The following is an 18,450-nucleotide window of genomic DNA, read 5'->3' as shown; positions in this document are numbered from 1 at the left end:
TTGGGTTCCTCTGAGCACCAGGACATAGGTGGGTAAGGCATCTCTTTGTCGACTATAACTACATTGCTGATCTCAATGGCTCTTTAAAGCTCTGGAAATTCTGGATATCATAGTAAGATAGGAAAGGAAACATATACTGGTAATCTAGTACTTTCCAGCTTTCTCTGTACTATTTAAAATAAATGTTAGAGCTAATTTGGAATTAATTTATTTTTTAACGCTCATATAAAATGTTACCTTCCCCCGGATCTTACCTTGAAAACAAAAGCCTGAACTTCTCTCACTAAAGTTTCAATCGTTTAATGAGCTTACACGTGCCACGGGGGTTCAGAGCTGGTAACTTTCCATTAACCTCACAAATGTCTAGAAGTGGAAAGCTTTACAGGCTCCATTTGAAGTCCAGTATCCTTAATATTTATATGAAAGAAATCCAAGGCAGGCCAAACACATAAAGTTTATTATACCTCTAGTTATGCAGAGCTAGTGTCATTAATTCAATCCAAACAGTTGGTGACATGTTGAAACAGAAAAAAAAAGGACTCGCTTATTCAAGTTGGAATAAGGGCATTGCATAGAAAAAAATGCTTAAGGAGCTGTCCATTTTGATCAAGCTCTTTATAGTAAATGAGTTTGATAAGCTGACCAGATCAAAGAAATGGAGTGATAAACTATAATCTATGGGGGAACCTGGCAGCAACTACTTTCTAGTGCCACCATAGGAGATATGAAGCATTATTTTAGTATTAAAACTCAATGACCTGCCTGGTATTCATAGGTAGAAGTGTTTTTTGATTTTTTTTGGAGCTGCTTTTTGCTCTTGCTAATACATGAAGGTACAGAGGGTCTGTTCTCTATCAACTCAGATATAATAGGGTTTCTGAAATCAGACAACTTATTCAAATATGAATCAATATGCAGTATTATTTATTTGTTACTAACGTGAGCTACAAATTTATAACCTCTTAGGCTACTTTCACACTAGCGTCGTGCACTGCACGTCGCTATGCATCGTTTTGTTGAAAAAATGCATCCTGCAAAAGTGCTAGTGCAGCGCCCCAGAGTCCTGGTCGTTGCAGTAATGTTGCTCTGCCACTAAGGGGAGTGATGTTATGTCTGATTGCACTAAAGGAGTTCACCTGACCAGGTATTACAGTCACACATTACACTTCACACTCCGGCCACCAGGGGGAGCAAAAGGCACTATGTATTAGGCTACTCCTCACACTCTGGTAAAACTGGGGGTTGGATAGGAAGTTAGTCAGAACGCAGCCTGGGAGAGCTCCAGGGAGGACCTGTCAGGGGTGGGTTCCTGGCAGGTACCTAGCAGAAGGACAGAACATGACAAAGCCGCGCCTGCACTACCTTGCGGCGGCATCCTAAGGAAGGACACGAAGCGAAGGATATTGTGGAGAAGTGAGAAACGAGATCACAGCACAAAGGAGAACCAGTAGGAGTCGTGCCCCGAGATCGGCAACATCCTACTGAGGCGCGTAGCCGGTGGCCGGAACGCTGAGGAAGTAACTGACTCCAAGCATTACTTCAAACAGCGGCAGGACAGTTGATTATAGGTTGGCTGTCTACCTTACATCACTTAAGCAGACATAGGGGGCAAACGTGGAGAGGGGCATCTCTAGGGTCCCAGAATAGCTCCGAGCCTTCCCGTCAAACGTTTGCATCCTAGACAAATATACTTGGGGGACGGAGAGAGAAAGAATGAATATGAAAGTTGTGAGGACTAGCCCAAATGCTCAGCAGGGAAGAACTACAACACACAGGCGCTAGTTGGTAGGCACTGATTTCCACCTGCAAAGGGAACTCTGGATGTGCCTTCGGACCGGCCGGTCTCAGCCAGCCCTGTTATCAGTGCTCTGGATTGCGGATCCCGAAGTCTTCAGTAAAAAGGGAAAGAGACTGCAAACCTGTGTCCTCGTTATTAACTGCGCCTCACATCATCACCACCTACACTACTGGGAAGCCCTGGGAAGCACTTCACCTGTGGGAAGGTATTCCATCTAGCTGCCATTACATCACTCCAATGGATCCCTTTGCAGCGTCGGTCACCCTGACCGAATACCACAGGTGGCGTCACAAAACATTGACAGACTTGTATCACCTTTCATTGGACGCCCCTTAGCAGGGTCACGGACCGGGTCCAGCCACCGTGACAACCCTAGAACTGAGACAGAGAGGAACGGTACCGAGTAACCCGCGGCCCTGCGTCTGGGGGCGCTCCACTTGCAGGATGCATTTTTTCTCCATTGACTTGCATTAGTGTCGCATTGCGATGCTTTGCCACATGTCACAACTGTCGTGCGACGGTTGCGCCGTGTTGTGGCGGACCATCGGCTGCAAAAAAGTTACATGTAACGTTTTTTGCTGCCGATGGTCCGCCATTTCCGACCGCGCATGCGCGGCCGGAACTCCGCCCCCACCTCCCCGCACCTCACATTGGGGCAGCGGATGCACTGGAAAAATGCCTCCGCTGCCCCCGTTGTGTGGCGCATTCACTGCTAGCATCGGTACGTCGGCCCAACGCACTGCGACGGGCCGAGTACGACGCTAGTGTGAAAGTAGCCTTAGTCTGTGCATAATTTATCAGCTCTGGCCAAATTTAAACAATGAACAGAGCTGAACAGCACAGCTTTGTCTACCGTGCATTGGCAGTCATTGAGAGGTGCGACTCAGCTTTTATTCTGTTAAGTGCTAGGTGACGCACCCCATTGATCTACTGATGACCTAACCTATAGATAATTCATCAAAATCATTAGCCTTGACAATCTCTTTAAGAGCGCAGCCAGATGGCTGTATAAATCGGACCAAAATCAGAACACAGTGTTTGGAGTGGTCGGTAGCTCTCCTGACCAGAGCGTCACAGTGAATGGGAGGGGCCAGGGCCATTGCTGTGGGCCGGTACTGTCGTTTCTTCATCCCAAGACCCCTCTTCTAAGCAGGAATCTGAAATATGTGTGTTGTGCTGTGGAATTCGCTTAGTGCTCACTTATCATTTGGTAGCCCTTGTTACCTGCCCGTCCTTGGGACTGGATACAGATGCCACACATAACAGGAGACATTTGTCCCAGTTCAAAAGGATTGGCTTTAGTGTGTAATTCGGATACATATGGCTGCAGCATACAGAATGAGATAGGGTCCCCTCTGATCAACATTCCCTTTGCCTGTTGTGCTATCAGACATTGCCTCTGCTCTGCCCGACCTGCCCCCACCTCAACAGACTCCTTTGGTACCATGAGTTTACTATCCAGTAGTACAGCTTCTCAGAGGCCCACCATCTTTCCCTCTCACTGTGACCGGACCGACCTTTCCAGTTATGGGAAAAAAAGCCATGACATCTGATACCTCTTAGGGGCCCAAGGCCCTGGACTGACCTGGGATCTGCGTGAAACTTCGGATGTGTCCTCATACTGTTTGGGAGACTTGAAGCTGATAGGACCCTCTGCTGCTTATACATCTGCTGACCTTGAACCTCTTACTCACTCTTCCGGTCAAAGACTTCCTTCTCCTCTGCACTGTGTAAGCACAGCGGCCAGAAAGCACAGCGGTGACGTCACCGCTGTGCTCTGCTTTCCGGCTGGCCGGCGCTCACAGTGCAGAGAAGCAGAGCGCCAGGGACAGACAACGGAAGGTAAGTATGTAGTGTTTTTTTTTTTTACTTTTACGCTGGTAACCAGGGTAAACATCGGGTTACTAAGCGCGGCCCTGCGCTTAGTAACCCGATGTTTACCCTGGTTACCAGTGAAGACATCGCTGAATCGGCGTCACACACGCCGATTCAGCGATGTCTACAGGGAGTCCAGCGACGAAATAAAGTTCTGGACTTTCTGCAGCGACCAACGATGGCACAGCAGGATCCTGATCGCTGCTGCCTGTCAAACTGAACGATATCGCTAGCCAGGACGCTGCAACGTCACGGATCGCTAATGATATCGTTCAGTGTGACGGTACCTTTAGTATTTGGTCAGTATTTTACATCAGTATTTGGAAGCCAAAACCAGGTGAGGAACAATCAGAGTAAAAGTATCATAGAAAAACGTCACCACTTCTGTATTTATCATCCACTCTTGGTTTTGGCTTACAAATACTGATGAGAAATACTGACCAAATACTGATAGTGTGACTGCAGCCCAATATTTGGATATACAGTGCCTACAAGTAGTATTCAACCCCCTGCAGATTTAGTAGGTTTACACATTTGGAATTAACTTGGCATTGTGAAATTTGGACTGTAGATCAGCCTGGACGTGTGAAATGCACTGCAGCAAAAAAGAATGTTATTTCTTTGTTCATTTTTTTTTTTAAATTGTGAAAAGTCTTTTCAGAGGGTCATTTATTATTCAACCCCTCAACCCACCAGAATTCTGTTTGGTTCCCCTAAAGTATTAAGAAGTAGTTCAGGCACAAAGAACAATGAGCTTCACATGTTTGGATTAATTATCTCTTTTTCCAGCCTTTTCTGACTATTTAAGACCCTCCCCAAACTTGTGAACAGCACTCATACATGGTCAACATGGGAAAGACAAAGGAGCGTTCCAAGGCCATCAGAGACAAGATCGTGGAGGGTCACAAGGCTGGCAAGGGGTACAAAACCCTTTCCAAGGAGTTGGGCCTACCTGTCTCCACTGTTGGGAGCATCATCCGGAAGTGGAAGGCTTATGGAACTACTGTTAGCCTTCCACGGCCTGGACGACAGCCTTTGAAAGTTTCCTCCCGTGCCAAGGCCAGGCTTGTCCGAAGAGTCAAGGCTAACCCAAGGACAACAAGGAAGGAGCTCCGGGAAGATCTCATGGCAGTGGGGACATTGGTTTCAGTCAATACCATAAGTAACATACTCCACTGCAATGGTCTCCGTTCCAGACGAGCCCGTAAGGTACCTTTACTTTCAAAGCGTCATGTCAAAGCTCGTCTACAGTTTGCTCATGATCACTTGGAGGACTCTGACTGACTGGTTCAAGGTTCTCTGGTCTGATGAGACCAAGTTCGAGATCTTTGGTGCCAACCACACACGTGATGCTTGGAGACTGGATGGCACTGCATACGACCCCAAGAATACCATCCCTACAGTCAAGCATGGTGGTGGCAGCATCATGCTCTGGGGCTGTTTCTCAGCCAAGGGGCCTGGCCATCTGGTCCGCATCCATGGGGAGATGGATAGCACGGCCTACCTGGAGATTTTGGCCTAGAACCTCCGCTCCTCCATCAAGGATCTTAAGATGGGTCGTCATTTCATCTTCCAACAAGACAACGACCCAAAGCACACAGCCAAGAAAACCAAGGCCTGGTTCAAGAGGCAGAAAATCAAGGTGTTGCAGTGGCCTAGTCAGTCTCCTGACCTTAACCAAATTGAAAACTTGTGGAAGGAGCTCAAGATTAAAGTCCACATGAGCCACCCAAAGAACCTAGATAACCTGGAGAAGATCTGCATGGAGGAGTGGGCCAAGATAACTCCAGAGACCTGTGCCGGCCTGATCAGGTCTTATAAAAGACGATTATTAGCTGTAATTGCAAACAAAGGTTATTCCACAAAATATTAAACCTAGGGGTTGAATAATAATTTACCCACACTTTTATGTTTAAAATTTATAAAAATTTAACTGAGCAACAAAACGTTTTGGTTTGTAAGATTTATGCATCTGTTAATAAATCCTGCTCTTGTTTGAAGTTTGAAGGCTCTAACTTATTTGCATCTTATTAAACCTGCTAAATCTGCAGGGGGTTGAATAATACTTGTAGGCAGTGGCGTATCTAGGGGGGGGCAGCCGGGGCATGTGCCCCGGGCGCAGCTGGCAGGGGGGCGCAGTTGGGCCGCCAAATGTCTCCCCTGGCAGCTGCATTCTGCCGCCCCTGCACTCGGAGTCAGCTGTTCTCTGTGTCGGACTGTCAAGCTGACATCCGGCACAGAGACGCTGCAGCGCGCGGCTCCCAGTGTTCAATTGTACTCGTATCTTACGGACATGAGTACAATTGAACATCTGACTGCAGTGCCTGTCTAGAATGGAGCTGAGGTAAGATGTCACCGGAAGGGGCGGGGCCTCCTTCAGTCCAGTGAAGACAGATAGCAGGAACCAGGAAGCTGCTGGAGTCGTGTGAGGAGGACTGAGGGTCTGCAGCATGCAGCCATGTGAGGAGATTACCGAGGTGTGTGGGGATTGGAGGGATAATGATGAGGGGCTGTGTAGTGGATGATGAGAAGCTGTGGGGATTGGAGGGATAATGATGAGGGGCTGTGTAGTGGATGATGAGACGCTGTGGGGATTGGAGGGATAATGATGAGGGGCTGTGTAGTGGATGATGAGAGGCTGTGGGGAATGGAGGGATAATGATGAGGGGCTGTGTAGTGGATGATGAGACGCTGTGGGGATTGGAGGGATAATGATGAGGGGCTGTGTAGTGGATGATGAGACGCTGTGGGGATTGGAGGGATAATGATGAGGGGCTGTGTAGTGGATGATGAGACGCTGTGGGGATTGGAGGGATAATGATGAGGGGCTGTGTAGTGGATGATGAGAGGCTGTGGGGAATGGAGGGATAATGATGAGGGGCTGTGTAGTGGATGATGAGACGCTGTGGGGATTGGAGGGATAATGATGAGGGGCTGTGTAGTGGATGATGAGACGCTGTGGGGATTGGAGGGATAATGATGAGGGGCTGTGTAGTGGATGATGAGAAGCTGTGGGGATTGGAGGGATAATGATGAGGGGCTGTGTAGTGGATGATGAGACGCTGTGGGGAATGGAGGGATAATGATGAGGGGCTGTGTAGTGGATGATGAGACGCTGTGGGGAATGGAGGGATAATGATGAGGGGCTGTGTAGTGGATGATGAGAGGCTGTGGGGAATGGAGGGATAATGATGAGGGGCTGTGTAGTGGATGATGAGAAGCTGTGGGGATTGGAGGGATAATGATGAGGGGCTGTGTAGTGGATGATGAGAAGCTGTGGGGATTGGAGGGATAATGATGAGGGGCTGTGTAGTGGATGATGAGAAGCTGTGGGGAATGGAGGGATAATGATGAGGGGCTGTGTAGTGGATGATGAGACGCTGTGGGGAATGGAGGGATAATGATGAGGGGCTGTGTAGTGGATGATGAGAGGCTGTGGGGAATGGAGGGATAATGATGAGGGGCTGTGTAGTGGATGATGAGAAGCTGTCTGGGGAATGGAGGGATAATGATGAGGGGCTGTGTAGTTGATGATGAGACGCTGTGGGGAATGGAGGGATAATGATGAGGGGCTGTGTAGTGGATGATGAGACGCTGTGGGGAATGGAGGGATAATGATGAGGGGCTGTGTAGTGGATGATGAGAGGCTGTGGGGAATGGAGGGATAATGATGAGGGGCTGTGTAGTGGATGATGAGAAGCTGTGTGGGGAATGATGATGGGCTGTGAAGTGGATGATGAGGGGCTGTGTGGGGAATGGAGCATGATGAGGGGCAGTGTGGAAAAAGAAGGAATGATGAGGGGCTGTGTGGGAGAAGGGGGGTGATGAGGGGCTTTGGGGGAGAAGGGGGGTGATGAGGGGCTGTATGGGGGTGATGGGCTGTGTGGGGAATGGGGGATGAGAGGCTGTGTGGGTGATAATGAGGGCCTGTGGGGAATGGGGGGATGATGAGGGGCTCTGTGGAGAAGCGGGGTGATGAGGGCCTTTTTGGGGAATGATGAGGGCCTGTGGGGAATGGGAGGATGATGAGGGACTGTGTAGGGGTGATGAGGGGGAGATGGGGTTGATGAGGGGCTGTGTGGGGGATCAGGAGATGGGGGTGATGAGGGGCTGTGTGGGTAATGGGGGGATTTATTGTGTGGGGTTGAATTGGAGTGGAGATGGGAGATTTGAGGACACAAAATGAACAGCAAAGGGGGTGATGGGGCACAGAATAGAAACTGAGTAGTGGGTTCGTAGCATGGGGGCAGTGTAAGGGCACAGCCAGGAGGGGACAGTATACCAAGGAGGGGGAGTGTGATGAGAGAGTACAGTATAAATACTGGGCCCTATATGGGGGACACAGTGTGAGAGGACAGTGTGAAGAGGGGACCGGTATGGAAAGGAGAGGTCAGTGTGAAGAGCATGTACCATGAGAGGGACAGTGTGGGGGTCATATTTTGTGAAGACAATATAGTGAGGGGCAATTTTTCATTCAGGAGCATTATAATGACACTTGTATCTTTAAGGGCATCGTGAAGATGAAGAAAAGAAGAACGACTCCAGAGACGACATCATCTATAAGGTACCTGGATGTAAATGTTAATTGTGATACTGACTAACTCTCATGTTTTTATTTATGTTAGGAGCATTAAAGGGGATGTCCAGGTTTGTAATGAGTCTGCAGTCATTCTTCGTGACTGCAGACTTCTGAGTTCTCACAGTGCTCATTGCACGCTGTCAGGATTCTCTCGTGCTGGCAATTTACATACATGTGGTCACGTGCTGACTAGACATGTGTGGCCTCCGTCTATGAAAATGAACTGAGCGAGGCCGGGCACGTCTAGTCGGAATGTGTTCAGAATTATACAAATCACATGCTTGTACTGACATGACCGTCCACCAGCAAGGGAGAATCCTAAAAGTGTCCAGTGCATTCGTTGTGAGAATTCAGAAGTCTGCGATGTCAGGATTCAGGTCAGCAGGTTCCAGTAGTCGTCACATGGACACCTCACTCATATGTGACTTTCACACTTATGGTCTGGTGACAACGAGCTTCTCTTCTGCTTCTCAGTTTTTCACTGAACATTGAGAGCATTAGGGAGAGGAGCTTGTGGGTACATGACTAAGTGCGCAAATCGCATATGTGCTGGGGGGGGCCAAAATGAATTCTTGCCCCGGGTGCCAGAAACCCTAGATACGCCTCTGCTTGTAGGCATTGTAGGCTCAATGCCAGGTATTTCTATAGACCCTGGTGCACAGCTAAACTACAAGTATATTTAAAGTGCAGCACAGGTAGTAAAGATAGAACCCTAGGTGCATGGCAGATTAAGACATATATATGTGTCTGGACAATACCCAAACTGAGAATACTTATAAATAAACCAAATTGACACACCAATACATACGTTCAAAAAGTAAAATCAGTATATCCCTGAAATCATAAATTATACAAATGTCAAAGGAATATATATAGGCAAAGCAATTCCTATATGCATCAAAGAAAGAAACCACCTAGGATAAATCGTAAATAGCCATACTTATCTTAATTAACCTCTATGTGCTGTAGTATATGAATCCATGTCCTGACCCGCGTTTTCCTCCGGTATCATCGGAGTTCATCAGGGCACCAGATGTTGACAAACAGTGCATGCATCTATGACCACAAAGATAATGTGCGCAGTGTTTGTCACCGCCATCTTGAGGAGGTAATTGAGGTCACTTCTGATTTCATCAAGAGGTGTGAAATACATACAATGAGCACGTGCAATGCACACTGCGTTCCATGATCGCTATGCCGCGCATACACTGGAAATGACATCCTTAACCCGTGTATGGAGCACAAATGCATTCCACAAGAAAGAATAATATCATGGAGGGCAAAATGCGTTCCAGCTATGAAAGAGGACACATTATGATATGATATAAGGCAATATACTCGCAATACATAGAGGTATATCTTCTAGCTTAATATATCACAGAATCATAGAGTGCTAGAGTTGGAAAGGACCTCCAGGGTCATCGTGTCCAACCCCCTGTTCAATACAGCTCAGGATTCACTAAATCATCTCAGCCCTATTATCTAGTTGGTAATTATTTATTTGGGTAGCACATATTTAGAACAAAGTGAAGCCAGTCATGTCACTCCTTTTCATCCCAGCCAAAATCCACTTGAAATAAGGTGTAGTCACATCTGTAGCTAAAAGCATCAAAACCAAGGTAAGAAACTTTTTTTCCTGTGTGTGTGTCTTTATATTTTTTATAATATGGGGTTAATAATGGGGGTGTCTGATAGGCGTCTCTCCATTACTAAGGCCGGGTTCACATTAGCATTTCTGTGCGCTGCGTATGATCCGCATACATCCGCATACGTCATGCGTACATATCTTTAAGGCTACGTTCAGATTAGCGTTTCCCGACGCTGCGTCGGGAAACGCAGCGGCGACGCACGCGTCATGCGCCCCTATGTTTAACATGGGGGACGCATGCGTTTTTCTTGTTGCGTTTTCCGACACGTGCGTCGTTTTTGATGCTAGCGTCGGACGCAAGAAAATGCAACAAGTTGCATTTTTCTTGCGTCCGATTTCGTCAAAAAAACGACGCACGCGTCACAAAACGCAGCGTTTTTGTGTGCGTTTGCACGCGTTTCTTCGTGCGTCATGCGTTGCGTCGCCGACGCAGCGGCGCGCAACGCTAATCTGAACGTAGCCTTACATGATGTACGCAGGGACATGCGTTCGCATGTGGATGCGTCATTTTGCGGTGTGCAGCGGTGTCCGGCGAATGCAACATGTTGCATTTTTTGAGGCATCAAATATTGCGCAATTGTCTGCATGCGAACAATTGCGGATGATTGCGTCAACAAACCGCATTACTGTCTATGGGAATGCATTGGTACGCAAGGACATGCGTACGCATGCGTTCAATGCACAATGAGTACTTCACACTAATCATGTCCAGGAAATGATGTCAACACCTACAAAATCACTGAGGTATAAAAGGGGATCTGGAGACAGGCAGTCCATTACTCTCAAGACTCTGGATAGAAGCACAAGACTCAGGACAAGACTCTGGATGTAAGTATAGAAGCTTTGAAAATGTCGGCTTGTCTTTGCAGTCTGTACTCTGTACTAATTTTTTTTCTGTTGCTTGTAGATTGTTTGCTGCTCCCGTCCTGTTGCTGCCTTCCTGTTGCTGCTGTCCTAATGCTGCCGCCGTCCTGGTGCTTCCGTATTTTGCTGCTGCTATCCTGGTGCTGCTGGATGTAAGTATAGAAGCTTTGATAATGTCTGTTTCTCCTTGGAGTCTGTACTCTGTAATATTTTTTTCCTGTTCCTTGTAGACTGTTTGCTGCTCTGGTCCTGTTGCCGCCATCTTGTGTACTCTGTACTAATTTTTTTCTTTTCCTTGTAGACTGTTTGCTGCTCCAGTCCTGGTGCTGCTGCCATCTTCCTGGTGCTTCCGCGCTCCTGTTGCTGCTGTCTTTCTGGTGCTGCCATCCTGGTGCTGCTGGATGTAAGTACAGAAGCTTTGAAAATGTCTGTTTCTCTTTGCATTGAAGAGAGACGAATCACTGCACACGTCAGGACAAGTCAATTGCTGAAGTGAGTGTTTTTATTAAGGTGCAAAGGCTGAAGACGTAACAAGGCAACAATTCTAACGTTTCGGCCACACAGTGGCCTTGATCACAGAATGGTGCTGGAAAAACGGAAAAAAAATTTGTATGAATATACAGTATGTACAGTGCTAAACAACATATATACATCATATATACAACATATACAGACTCAGTATGGAACAAAAGCCAAATACTGAGACATAGGAAAAAATGAAACCCATGTCAGTAGAAAATAAATGACTAGGCAGGTAAAGGTTGTCACTAGGGTTGAGCGAAACGGATCGTTCATTTTCAAAAGTCGCCGACTTTTGGCAAAGTCGGGTTTCATGAAACCCGACCCGATCCCTGTGTGGGGTCGGCCATGCGGTACGCGACTTTCGCGCCAAAGTTGCGTTTCGTATGACGCGCTTGGCGCCATTTTTTTCAGCCAATGAAGGGGCGTGGGCAGAGTGATGACATAGGCGTGCACGCCCCTAAGACCTATCGCCATGTTGTCGCTTGTGCGCTGTAGCGATTTGCAATGTGTAACACCAGCTTTTCAGTTCAGGGACGGAGGAGAGAGAGAGAGAGAGATCCCATTGGCTTTGCATTGGGTTTCGTGTTTCGGTCGATCCTCGACTTTTCGCCATAATCGGCCGATTTCACTCGACTCGACTTTTGAGATAGTCGGGTTTCGCGAAACCCGGCTCGACCCTAAAAAAGTCAAGGTCGCTCAACCCTAGTTGTCACCATCCTGCAGACTACGTTAAACCTCGGGACATTAAGACAAAGAGTGGGGTCTTTTAGGAATTCATATAGAAATGGATAAAGAAATATAGCAGGAGGACAAGACGGATACACCTACCCTTAGTGGTAGTCCATATAGCATCGTATGGTATGTATTGTATTCAAAAGTAAGTACGGCCCCGTGATCCCCTGTTAAGGCAATAGGAGAGCAAGAGAGGGTATTGGTATATGCAGAGCAGATAAGGAGTGGCTCAGACTGTTATATACAGGTGCTCAGGAAAAATATCTTAATAGTCTCGAAAAAAATCCGGCACACTGTTTTTCCAAACACGGTGAAATTTATTAGAGATGTAATAAACCGCACTCCGGACCTTCCTGAGCACTCGAGTCACATCTTTTTGGTATCTCTTGATAAAGGCTAATGCTATAGCCGAAACGTTGAAATATGATACCTACCTCATGTGGATCTTGATACCTACTTTATGTACCTTTTTGGTCCTTTTTGTGCGCATTTTGCTTGAATACGAAATGAAATAAATTTACATTTCTAATAAATTTCACCGTGTTTAGAAAAACAGTGTGCCGGATTTTTTTCGAGGGTATTGGTATATGTAATCTCCCCACGTAGTATATAAAAGAGGAATAACCCAGGTATTGGAGCTAACTGGTAAAAAAAAATGGAGACTAAGGCGGTCTATGTGGTTAGTACTCCAGAATACATTTAGGGGGATAGATACATGTGGAAAGGTATTTACCCAGATGGAAAACGGCGGGTACCTATTCTCAATTGCAATAATCCGTGATCGTGCAAGTGTAGTTCAAGTACATTAATCCAATGTAGGTTTTAGCTGAAATAAGAACATGTATACATATATATATATATATATATATATATATATATATATATATATATATATATATATATATATATATATATATATATATAACGCTGGGAGCGTCACTCTGTCCGAAGCCTTTATAGACTGCGCAGGCGCAAGCGCCGGCGCATTCTGGGCCTCACAGAGTGACGCTCCCGGGAGATCGCGGTGTGCGTTCACACTGAACGCACACCGCGATCTCCAACAGAGAAGCAGGGACCGCCAGGAGGGTGAGTATCGGCCATATTCACCTGTCCTGCGTTCCACCGCTGAGCGCCGCCATCTTCCTGGTCTTCGGCCAGGATGGGGACGCAGGATGGTTGCAGCACATACCAGAATGGGGACGCAGGATGGGGACGCAGGATGGGTGCAGCACATACCAGGATGGGGACGCAGGATGGTTGCAGCACATACCAGGATGGGGACGCAGGATGGGGACGCAGGATGGTTGCAGCACATACCAGGATGGGGACGCAGGATGGTTGCAGCACATTCCAGGATGGGGACGCAGGATGGGTGCAGCACATACCAGGATGGGGACGCAGGATGGTTGCAGCACATACCAGGATGGGGACGCAGGATGGTTGCAGCACATACCAGGATGGGGACGCAGGATGGGGACGCAGGATGGGTGCAGCACATACCAGGATGGGGACGCAGGATGGTTGCAGCACATACCAGGATGGGGACGCAGGATGGGTGCAGCACATACCAGGATGGGGACGCAGGATGGGGATGCAGGATGGTTGCAGCACATACCAGGATGGGGACGCAGGATGGTTGCAGCACATACCAGGATGGGGACGCAGGATGGGGACGAAGGATGGGTGCAGCACATACCAGGATGGGGACGCAGGATGGGTGCAGCACATACCAGGATGGGGACGCAGGATGGGTGCAGCACATACCAGGATGGGGACGCAGGATGGGTGCAGCACATACCAGGATGGGGACGCAGGATGGGTGCAGCACATACCAGGATGGGGACGCAGGATGGGTGCAGCACATACCAGGATGGGGACGCAGGATGGGTGCAGCACATACCAGGATGGGGACGCAGGATGGGTGCAGCACATACCAGGATGGGGACGCAGGATGGGTGCAGCACATGACAGGATGGGGACGCAGGATGGGTGCAGCACATACCAGGATGGGGACGCAGGATGGGTGCAGCACATGACAGGATGGGGACGCAGGATGGGTGCAGCACATGACAGGATGGGGACGCAGGATGGGTGCAGCACATACCAGGATGGGGACGCAGGATGGGTGCAGCATATGACAGGATGGGGACGCAGGATGGGAGCAGCACATGACAGAATGGGGACGCAGGATGGGTGCAGCACATACCAGGATGGGGACGCAGGATGGTTGCAGCACATACCAGGATGGGGACGCAGGATGGGTGCAGCACATACCAGGATGGGGACGCAGGATTGTTGCAGCACATACCAGGATGGGGACGCAGGATGGTTGCAGCACATTCCAGGATGGGGACGCAGGATGGGTGCAGCACATACCAGGATGGGGACGCAGGATGGTTGCAGCACATACCAGGATGGGGACGCAGGATGGTTGCAGCACATACCAGGATGGGGACGCAGGATGGGTGCAGCACATACCAGGATGGGGACGCAGGATGGTTGCAGCACATACCAGGATGGGGACGCAGGATGGGGACGCAGGATGGGTGCAGCACATACCAGGATGGGGACGCAGGATGGTTGCAGCACATACCAGGATGGGGACGCAGGATGGGGACGAAGGATGGGTGCAGCACATACCAGGATGGGGACGCAGGATGGGTGCAGCACATACCAGGATGGGGACGCAGGATGGGTGCAGCACATACCAGGATGGGGACGCAGGATGGGTGCAGCACATACCAGGATGGGGACGCAGGATGGGTGCAGCACATACCAGGATGGGGACGCAGGATGGGGACGCAGGATGGGTGCAGCACATTCCAGGATGGGGACGCAGGATGGGTGCAGCACATGACAGGATGGGGACGCAGGATGGGTGCAGCACATACCAGGATGGGGATGCAGGATGGGTGCAGCACATGACAGGATGGGGACGCAGGATGGGTGCAGCACATAACAGGATGGGGACGCAGGATGGGTGCAGCACATACCAGGATGGGGACGCAGGATGGGTGCAGCACATACCAGGATGGGGACGCAGGATGGGTGCAGCACATGACAGGATGGGGACGCAGGATGGGTGCAGCACATACCAGGATGGGGACGCAGGATGGTTGCAGCACATGACAGGATGGGGACGCAGGATGGGTGCAGCACATGACAGGATGGGGACGCAGGATGGGGACGCAGGATGGGTGCAGCACATGACAGGATGGGGACGCAGGATGGGTGTAGCACATGACAGGATGAGGACGCAGGTTGGGTGCAGCACATGACAGGATGGGGGCGCAGGATGGGTGCAACACATAACAGGATGGGGACGCAGGATGGGTGCAGCACATGACAGGATGGGGACGCAGGATGGGTGCAGCACATGACAGGATGGGGACGCAGGATGGGTGCAGCACATACCAGGATGGGGACGCAGGATGGGTGCAGCACATGACAGGATGGGGACGCAGGATGGGTGCAGCACATGACAGGATGGAGACGCAGGATGGGTGCAGCACATGACAGGATGGGGACGCAGGATGGGTGCAGCACATACCAGGATGGAGACGCAGGATGGGTGCAGCACATGACAGGATGGGGGCGCAGGATGGGTGCAGCACATGACAGGATGGGGACGCAGGATGGGTGCAGCACATGACAGGATGGGGACGCAGGATGGGGACGCAGGATGGGTGCAGCACATGACAGGATGGGGACGCAGGATGGGTGCAGCACATACCAGGATGGGGACGCAGGATGGGTGCAGCACATACCAGGATGGGGACGCAGGATGGGTGCAGCACATGACAGGATGGGGACGCAGGATGGGTGCAGCACATACCAGGATGGGGACGCAGGATGGGTGCAGCACATGACAGGATGGGGACGCAGGATGGGTGCAGCACATGACAGGATGGGGACGCAGGATGGGGACGCAGGATGGGTGCAGCACATGACAGGATGGGGACGCAGGATGGGTGCAGCACATGACAGGATGAGGACGCAGGTTGGGTGCAGCACATGACAGGATGGGGGCGCAGGATGGGTGCAACACATAACAGGATGGGGACGCAGGATGGGTGCAGCACATGACAGGATGGGGACGCAGGATGGGTGCAGCACATGACAGGATGGGGACGCAGGATGGGTGCAGCACATACCAGGATGGGGACGCAGGATGGGTGCAGCACATGACAGGATGGGGACGCAGGATGGGTGCAGCACATGACAGGATGGAGACGCAGGATGGGTGCAGCACATGACAGGATGGGGACGCAGGATGGGTGCAGCACATACCAGGATGGAGACGCAGGATGGGTGCAGCACATGACAGGATGGGGGCGCAGGATGGGTGCAGCACATGACAGGATGGGGACGCAGGATGGGTGCAGCACGACAGGATGGGGACGCAGGATGGGGACGCAGGATGGGTGCAGCACATGACAGGATGGGGACGCAGGATGGGTGCAGCACATGACAGGATGAGGACGCAGGTTGGGTGCAGCACATGACAGGATGGGGGCGCAGGATGGGTGCAGCACATAACAGGATGGGGACGCAGGATGGGTGCAGCACATGACAGGATGGGGACGCAGGATGGGTGCAGCACATGACAGGATGGGGACGCAGGAAGGGTGCAGCACATACCAGGATGGGGACGCAGGATGGGTGCAGCACATGACAGGATGGGGACGCAGGATGGGTGCAGCACATGACAGGATGGAGACGCAGGATGGGTGCAGCACATGACAGGATGGGGACGCAGGATGGGTGCAGCACATACCAGGATGGAGACGCAGGATGGGTGCAGCACATGACAGGATGGGGGCGCAGGATGGGTGCAGCACATGACAGGATGGGGACGCAGGATGGGTGCAGCACATGACAGGATGGGGACGCAGGATGGGGACGCAGGATGGGTGCAGCACATGACAGGATGGGGACGCAGGATGGGTGCAGCACATGACAGGATGGGGACGCAGGATGGGTGCAGCACATGACAGGATGAGGATGCAGGTTGGGTGCAGCACATGACAGGATGGGGGCGCAGGATGGGTGCAGCACATAACAGGATGGGGACGCAGGATGGGTGCAGCACATGACAGGATGGGGACGCAGGATGGGTGCAGCACATGACAGGATGGGGACGCAGGATGGGTGCAGCACATACCAGGATGGGGAAGCAGGATGGTTGCAGCACATACTAGGATGGAGACGCAGGATGGTTGCAGCACATACCAGGATGGGGACGCAGGATGGGTGCAGCACATGACAGGATGGGGACGCAGGATGGAGCAGCACATACCAGGATGGAGACCATATACCAATATAAATGCTCGCCACCCGGGCGTAGAACGGGTTCAATAGCTAGTATATATATATATATATATATATATAGATAGATAGATAGTTATAGTGCAGTTGCAAAATATCAGTGATTAAGTGGAATAACATGTACTACAACGGAAATGCCACTACCTAGGGTCTTTATGCAACATATGTTCCATGGCAATACGAGTAAGGACTGTAGGAGGTGGAAACAGAGGATACCATGCAGCGTAAATGTACCAGTGTGAAGTGGACACACCCGTAATGCTCTATGGAGAGATACATGTTATTAGTGTAAAGCGGTATAACCGCATAGGAAACTAATCTGGGATCCGTGGTCTCATATCCATAACATGTACATAAACAGAAAAAAACTACCTAGGGTTTTTATGCAGCAAATGTTCCTTGGCAATAAACGGAAGATTGTAGGTAGTGGAAGCAGAGGATACCACGTAGCGTTAATGTACCAGTGTGGAGTGGATACACCCGTATGGATTCTATGGAGAAATGCACGTAATTAATGTTGAGCGGTATAACCGCATAGGAGACTTATCTGGGATCTGTGGTCTCACATCCATAGGTGGCGCAGGGGTCACGTAGTCCGCATAGGTGGTCCAGTGGGAAGCGCCGACACACAACTGTGTCCTGGCAGTGGAGGCGGATACGCCATACTGCAGGGGGATGCTTCTTTAAATGGTCCCGGAGTCACCTGACCGGAAGAGCGGGGAGACGCCGGTGCTTGCGCAGTACACGTTGTGCACTGGCGTACAAGGAGGCCAAAAGACGCCGGCGCTTGCGCAGTGCACGTCGTGCACTGGCGTGCAAGAGGGTCAGATGGCGCACGCGCCGTAATGAGAGGGGTGGGTGGGAGTGGCAAGAGAGTCTGCGCTTGCGTACTACACCAGAGGGTGTACAGGTATCCGATGCTAATCTATTGCGGCGGCGCACGCGCAGTAATAAGAACCGGCATAGGAGAAAAAAGTGCTGTCTGTGGGCGTACCTGATCGCTGCGCAAAGTAGATCTAATGGCGACAGTGTGGTGGAACAGTAAGCTTGGTTTTGATTAAAGATCCGGATGAGAGGATCAAAGGAATTTGAATATATGGGGGC

General features: G+C 50.2%; 1 long non-coding RNA gene across 1 annotated transcript; it reads right to left on the bottom strand.

Moving 5' to 3' along the window:
* Positions 1-10,344: 10,344 nt before the first annotated feature.
* Positions 10,345-17,975, bottom strand: LOC138674247 (uncharacterized). Its single transcript, XR_011320548.1, has 3 exons — positions 17,719-17,975; positions 12,115-12,185; positions 10,345-11,161 (listed from the first exon to the last, which is right to left on the bottom strand). It is a non-coding gene; the product is annotated as an uncharacterized lncRNA (long non-coding RNA).
* Positions 17,976-18,450: the final 475 nt, after the last annotated feature.

This window comes from Ranitomeya imitator, chromosome 4, assembly GCF_032444005.1.
Source record: "Ranitomeya imitator isolate aRanImi1 chromosome 4, aRanImi1.pri, whole genome shotgun sequence".
Classification (NCBI taxonomy): Eukaryota; Metazoa; Chordata; class Amphibia; order Anura; family Dendrobatidae; genus Ranitomeya; species Ranitomeya imitator.
The sequence above is the reverse complement of the archived record's forward strand: the minus strand, read 5'-3'. Positions and strand labels throughout refer to the sequence as shown.